The sequence below is a fragment of the Anthonomus grandis genome, chromosome 7 (assembly GCF_022605725.1).
Source record: "Anthonomus grandis grandis chromosome 7, icAntGran1.3, whole genome shotgun sequence".
Classification (NCBI taxonomy): Eukaryota; Metazoa; Arthropoda; class Insecta; order Coleoptera; family Curculionidae; genus Anthonomus; species Anthonomus grandis.
In genome coordinates, this window is record NC_065552.1 from 24,493,425 (window position 1) to 24,501,493 (window position 8,069).

Genomic DNA, 8,069 nt, shown 5'->3' on the forward strand with positions numbered 1-8,069 from the left:
CTAAAGATAACGTCAAACGCAGACAAGAATAAAATTTTAAATTACTTTAAATCATCAAAAATATTCACTCAATCTAGAACTTGTCGAACGTCTCATAATGGTGATTTCCAATGTCTGAAAAACTAACAATTAATTGAACTCCTTAAAAAATATGGAGAAAGAAAGTAAGCTCGAGCAGAAGAGGATAAATGGACATGCTCTCTAGATCAGTGAAAGAATATCTTTAGTTTAAATCAATTGTACTGAGCAAAAGCTGTTTCTGAGTGTGAGTTGTGAAAATTTAAAATACTTCAGCAATTTGTATTAGAAAATATTATAGTGTCATCTGCAAAGCTTCTGATTTTTTGCGATAAATGGTAGATGAGATAGAGACGGTGTCAGACAGGGATGCATACTCTTGCCACTCAACATATATAGGGTGTCCGGAAAGTCATTTTACTGATCAAAGACAAACATTAAACTAAACAGCCAAAACAAACATTTAATAGGACATCTATTCTAAAATGAGTGTATTACTTATTTTTATTTTTCATACCTCAACTTTCACTTCTCATACTAAATTAAAAAATTGTACGGCAACCTGGCTAATACTTTATAAAGTTGGCTCATTTATTCTACTTTTAAAATTATCGTGTGTTATGTTTTAAGAAACGGTTTACTGTTATTGTGATAGAGTGAAAGACAAATCTTATCTACCTTATGAAAAAACTAAAATATATTTATAATTATGTTATGTTCAAAAAGTATTTTTATTTAACTTTTTAGAAAAATTTAAACAAATTAAATATTATGTTCGAACTGTCTACTACCAACGCGAATGCAGGCGTGGCATCTTTTAATAAATGACCTTTCTTTTATGCAACCCCAGTAAAAAAAAATCAAGACGGTTCAGGTCTGGAGACCTGGGATGCCATAAAATTGGACCAAGTCGGCCGATCGATCTGGTGGTATAAGTTTAATTTAAAGATCGACAAACTTCATGGGCATAATGTGCTAATACAACCATCTTCTAAAAGAATTGGTAGATCGTTTTGATAAAAATCTAAATAAGCCTGCCAGTTGAAATTTTCTGGTAATTCGAATGGGCCAATTAAACCTTCGTTCAAGATACCTGCCAACAAGTTAACTTTAAAGCGGTACTACGATCTTTTTTCTCGAATAGAGCAAGGATTTTCCAACATATATAAGTTGCAAATTGTCCAGTGATGTCATTTACTACCGATTTCGTTAAATCAGTTCTTCTTTCGATTGCTCGTGTTGAAGTAGTTGGATCATTTTCAATTTCTTTTAAAACATGGTCAACATAATCAATACGAGGAGTCTTTCCTCTCGAACAGGAGCATGAGACATCCTGCCTTGATGATCTGATCTAAGAAAATGATTTTGGTGACTTCCACTAAAGTGCCAATATCTCGAAATCCCTCCATTTTCCTAATGTAATTTTTTGTCTGTCTGGGCGCTCTTTATGAGTGGCTCTATCAGCCCCTTCAGTATTATCGTTAATTTTCCGGACACCCTGTATAGCACATGATAACAACTCAAAACTCCTTGACGATTGGGACGGTGAAATATCAATTGTAATAAAGAAAAAATGGTAACGCGAGTTATGCAAACGACACCTTATTAATTTTTGCAGCAGACGAAGAACAACTAATATATAATATTCACTAAAAGTAGCGTCCTTAGTAAGTAGCGTAGATAGTAAACAGCCTTGAAAAAGACGTAAATAAATGTCGAAAAGTCGGCACCTTTTCAAAACAGAAAGATTTAGATTTCTTGGTTCTAAACCTGCAAACTCTATCTACGCTAATATATAATAAAAAAATTAGAGGACTATTTATATAGTAGAAAATATGGTTTTAAAATCAACAAAACAAAAACCAAAGTAGTGATTAAAAGTCAAAGGAATGAAAAAAAACAGTGATAATCCATCGATCCATTGATCCAATCCACATCCAATATTAAAAAAGTAGCAAAATATGATGTGTAGGACAAGTTTGTATACTTAGGATAGTTAAAAACTAAAAATGGAGACTATTTAAATGAAATTGAAATGGCCAGATTAGCAACAATTAAACTCATAAAAAGGATGGAGGGATCAAACCTTCATAAAGACAGTGAAAGTAATGCTGGTCAATACCTTGATCTTCCCAATTGCGGTTTACCCCGCTAAAATATGGATATTAAAGAAAATTAATTAAAAAAGAATTGAGGCCTTCAAGTTATAAGTGTACAGTTGAAACCTAAGACGAAAAGTATCGTGAGTGGAACACAGAATAAAGGCCTCTATTCTGCAGAAACTAAAAATTAAAAAGCGACTCCTAAACCAAGTCAATAGGCAGTTACTTTAACCTTATAGCTAGAAGAACAGAAGAGATGAAAAATATCTTGAAAAAGTTACTCAATGCACAAGACAATACATCTAGCCCAAGATAGAAACACATGAAAATAAGAAATTCAAACACGTACATACAATAGTATCACTACATTCTCCAGAAGGTAAAAAGGCCGAGAACAAGAAAATGGTGCTTTGGGATACTTTACAAAATCCACTTTCATTAAATTTTAATAAAAGTTACACCCATAACTCAATTTTTTAAATGGCACGTATTACTTAGCCTTATTTAGTGGAATATCCTGGCCCAAAATAGCTTTGACAGTAGTTATTGAAACCAACATTTTTTATATGAATTAGTTGAACATATTTAAGCCAAAAATAAAAAAGGAATGGAATAAATCTGGTTGGTCCACGGAAACTTGAACTTAAAACTTAGATAAAAACTCTCTTCTACTTTTAAGTAGAATCGATTCTATTTGAAATATTGTCATTCATCAGGTAATAATTTTTCTTTCTCAGCCTGTACCACCTGAAACCACCTGTTCTTTCTTGTTTCTTAATTCATCAAGCTACCTTCTCTATGGTCTGCCCAGGCTTCATTTTGTCGCTCTTGATTGCCAGTATACCAATTTAGATGTCCAGTTTAATTGATCCGGCCACATGCCCTACCCATTGCCAATTTAATTCAACCATACGTGTTAATATATTCATGACTTTAGTTGATTTTCGGATTTTTTTTCCTTCTCCCGTCCCTAAGACTGATGCTAGGCATCGCTCACTCCATTGCTTTTAGCTGACTGTATAAATGTGTCAAAAACTTTCCGTTTAAAATTTATAAAAATTTTACCATTTTGAAATACATACTTCATTTTTTTGAAAGCTATCCAAGTTAGTCTTACTGTGAGATCTCTATAAATGTACTCCTTAACATTCTCCCATTTTCTAGAACTAGAATCTATTACTGATGCTTTTAGTTTACGGAAAGTTCATTTTTAACCCGACACTCTTCGACACATCATTCAAGTTCTTCAAGCATAACACTCAGTTCTTACATGTTGCTGTCTATCAGGACGATGTCATCGGCAAATGGGAGATGATTTAAAAAAGATTCACTTAGCATATATGCGTTTAGTTTCTCATTGTAGTGATTTAAAAGCATTTTCCAGCGCTAAGAAGAATTTTGGGGATATGGTATTACTTTGCCGTACTTCTCTGTTTATTTTGATTTTATCTGTTTTTAGATTCTCGTTGATTTTGACATCCATAGTGGCATTTTTGTATATTTTTGTTAATAGGTTTGTATAACGAGAATCCATTCTTGCATAATTCACTCGTTTGCTGAATTCCCACGTCTTAATTGAATCACTGAATACCTTATGACAGTCTAGAAATACTAAGTGGAGAGGTTGTATTCTGTTATTTTTTCTATCGATGTTCTTATGGACTGTCGTGGTCAATGGTTCCAAACCCCTTTGTAAAACCTCGTTTGTTGATATGCGTCGATCTTGGTAAGGAGTTTTGTACAGATGGGAGAGAAGGCTTATTGGCCAATAATTTTCTATCTCGTCACTATCGCCTTTCTTAAACAGCAGAATAATTTTTGCGTTTTGCCACTCATCTGAAATATTGCCAGTTGGTAACAATTAGCAAAAAGAAATTAAGAATTATTTCGTTCCCATTATTAACATATGCTACATCATCAAAAAGCTCTTTCACAATTAAAAAAACCTGCTAAACCACTTACGCCAATGTCAAACAAAACCATTCTTCTCTAGTGTCAAAGACAAAACAAGCACGGAAATCCTTTGAACACAATAAAGTTCTCTTAACAGTTAAAACAAAAAAAAATATGCATAAGTTTCATCTTTCTAAGGTGCGAGCCCCCCTGAGAAACGGCGGGTATACTTCGTTTATTTCAAGGAAAAAAATTAACCCCTAACTGGTTTAAATGTAAAACATCGAAAAGAATTTATAATATAAGTAAAGGGTAGTGGAGGGATCAAATATAGCTAGGTTTACTTGGGAGATATTAATTTGGTTGTAAATTAATTGAAATGCTTGAAACTATCAATTTAATTAAGTGACCATAAATTAAGGAATACTATAAACGCCCATTTGTAAACCACATTAGATTTACCAATAACAATCAAATTCACGAAAGTAAAATCTCTAAATGGTTTGATTCAGAACAAACCTACTCACTTTTAAAGATTCAGTAGACACGGACACATATTACTACAACTACTACTGTTACCGAAGATAAAAAAATTAAAAGATGCTGGCGAAATAAAGTATTCTCACGGGGGTTAAGAATTTAATGCAGCTCATCGGGAAACAATGATGCATTTTTTGCTGGCCGCTTTTATTTGAGCGGTGTTCGGGTTATAAAAGACACACATTTTTAATTACAGGTTGTCGAAAAATGAGTTGGTTGATCAACGGGAGTAAAACGGAGGGTCTTAGGTAGGTATTTTTTATGCTTGGGAAAATATGAAGTTTGAATAAGGATAGTTATAATAGAATGAGTTGCTAAGAACAGCGATAGCACCTTGGTAATAGAGGCTTAGATTAGGTGATCTTGAAGGTGATCTGATTATCTACACTATAAGGCATTAAGGTAATTAAAATTTTATTCCTTCCAATTGGCTGAGTCTCTTTTAGGATTCAATAATTGTTACTGGTAATTATGAAGAATCAATTTTCTAGTTCGACAGAAATTTGTCTCATCTCTGGCCAAGAATATGGAATTTAAACACATGAAATTCTAGTCGTAAATATTACCTTTTTTAGCTTTTAGATGAAAAATAGAATGGGGTCTTAGATTAGGTGATCTTGGAGGCCATTTGATGATTTCCATAATCTATTTATCTATACGGAAAATAATTATTTACATTTTGTTAAGCAGATGAGCAAAGTGACAATTAATTTTTATCAAGAAATTGAGGTAGCTCAAATTTCCCTCAGTCAAATTTGTACCAAATTGATTTTGAAATTGGACTGTTCGGTAAGTGTTTTTTTTTTAGAATTTGACAACTGATACAATACTATAATAAGTACTGTTACAATTTATGAATAATATATATTCAGCCCATTAGAAATTTGTCTCATTTCTGCATAGGAAAATGGAATTTGAATAAAGGCAGATATATATAGTGCCAAGAATAGTACCTATAAATTGACCTGAAACTATCCCTTAGCACTAAGTAATGAGATCACTAGACAAACGTCTTTAGTTATTAGTTACCTTTTAGCCTTGCAAATCAAAAAATAATAGGGGCTTAGATCAGGTGATATTGGAGGTGATCTGATGATGTTCCTGATCAATAGATATATCTGAAAAATATTTGTTTAACAAACGACCAAATTGCAATTGACTGTTGGGTGAGTAAGATAACTGAAATAACAAATATGCCAGTCTGTCAGAAATTTGACATAGTTTCAAGTAAGTTGAAATATGAGTATTTTTAATATGAAATCTTTGAAAATATGAGCTCCTATGCTCTGTCATTGCCTTTACTTAGTAGCTTAGATCGGGTGGTCTTTAAGGCAGATCTGATTATCTAAGTCCACCAATCTAGAAGGAGGAAGCAGATCGATGAAAAGTCATTGACCAGACATTTCAAATATTGCTTATCAGTTGACACTTTTATCTCTATTCTAGCTTAAAAGCCAAGTTTAATATAAACAACTAAACTCTTTAAAATTGGGAGCAGTAGTGTCATATAATGATCATCTTAATAATATTTACTGAATAGTTAAGACTGCCTGAATGTTGGAAATCCTGGTCAGTTATTAACATGATGGTACGTTTATAAATTTATCATCAATGGCAAGAATTCACGAATTTTATTATATATATCAGAAAACTCGTGCAAAATGAAAATAGTTTACGATAAAGCTCAAATAATAGTAAAAACATTTGAAAAATCCTTTGACGTCTATGTAACAAATTGTCTATTAACGTATACCCTCATAGCATAACTTATTTAGGGAATCTGCTTATCAAACTTTTACCAATATATAAATATTGAATGAAATTTTAGTTCAATATTTGCACAAAATTACTAGAATATTCTAAAGGGATTTTAATAAAAAATAGCAACTCCTTCCAAATAAAAATTATATAAAAAGTTCCTTGTACCTCAATATTAGTCTGCAGTAGAGACAATTTCATCAACACAGTTCAATTTTTTTAACACTAATATAGAAAAGCACCTGATGATAGATTCAAGCTTACAGATCACCTTTTCATATTCTCAAGTATATTGAATTCATAATAAAAGTAATTTTATTAATTTAGGTCTAATCTCAACAATTTCCTGTAATTCTCATTTTTTATACAATTCCTTTATTATCTATTTAGTACCCATCAAGGACAGAAGTTACTAGCTCTTAATATAAGCATAGTAAGACCTGTAACAATTGATATTCAGATAATATTTTTTAACATACTTAAATTGCCTATGTAAATCACGCTCAACATATTCCAAGAATGTACACAGGTATTGCATAACATGTCTGCTAACTTCTACGTGCCCATTTAGTAAATATTTCTAAAATCTTTTAAGCTATCAGAAAAAAACTCTTAAATCTACATCTGCGTAACAGTTAAACAAAGAACCGTATTAAGAACGCAACAATTAAAATATCGTATACCCTTCTGATTTAAACTTTCCCATAGTCACTCCGCACATATTTATTTAACTTTTTTTACCATATTTGTCTTTAGGGCATATCGCGTTAAAAAAGTACTCGTATAATGATATTCATGAAGCTGCAATTCATGGAACAATGCTACTAAATTTGCTAGTAATCCTTGCCTAAAAAACTAACCCCTTCATTTAAAACTAATAAAAGGGTAGTTTTTTTTTCTATCGTAAACCGGATATTTATGCTCTGTCATGACTCCCTTCACGGCTTCCGAGGTGACGAAAGTTGGTTTTATTTGTTACCAGTGATGTGTTTTTTAATTAAACCGTTTCTGGATATTATTATGTAAAATACTTAGCAGGAAAAGCTATAAAGTGAGTACTTAAAAAAAGTAACATCCTCCTAAATCATTTTCATAGAACCCGATAGGAAATAATAGGCTACAGGTCTCAGCCATACAAATGCAGAGTGAAGGCCCATTTGAAATAAGAAAAGCCATAAAAAGCCATTTTAATACACCGCTAGTACCGTTTTTATACCGCAGCAATAAAATGGCTGGACATATATAAAATCGTAATTTATTAAAAGAAAATTTCTCATTGACTTTTATAGACGTTTTTATGGTAATTTTACTACGAGCGCGAATAAAAATAGGCAAATTTTTGCGAAATTTCATTGGTTTCGGGTTAACAAACCTATAAAATTCTGCTTTTTAACTTGTTCACTAGATGAAGAAATAGCTGATAGTGCAAGAAGAGCCATTAAAGCGGTTTTAATTAGGTTTGCTAAGAAACCAGTAAAAAAAAACATTCAAATAATCTGAGAACAAAGGACAAGAATAATGAAGCATATGTTGGATATTCACTATCTAGGAAATATGAAGTAGTTAATTAAAATTATGTAAAACCCCTTAAATATAACAGTTCTAAATACAGTGCTTTCATTTCAAAAGAAACCACCCTTAATAACTTTTTTTAAAAAGACGTCAATTTAGAAATACATGTCAAAGTAAGGTTAACTGGCGGTGAGGAGCTGATTGACAAAACTTTGTCAAATATAAAATTAAACGTTCCCCGGTAAG

General features: G+C 32.0%; 1 protein-coding gene across 6 annotated transcripts in view; it reads right to left on the bottom strand.

The window, feature by feature from the left end:
- LOC126738923 (zinc finger protein 135-like) overlaps positions 1-8,069 on the bottom strand; it is a 231,375-nt gene that overhangs the window by 187,939 nt on the left and 35,367 nt on the right. The window lies entirely within an intron of this gene.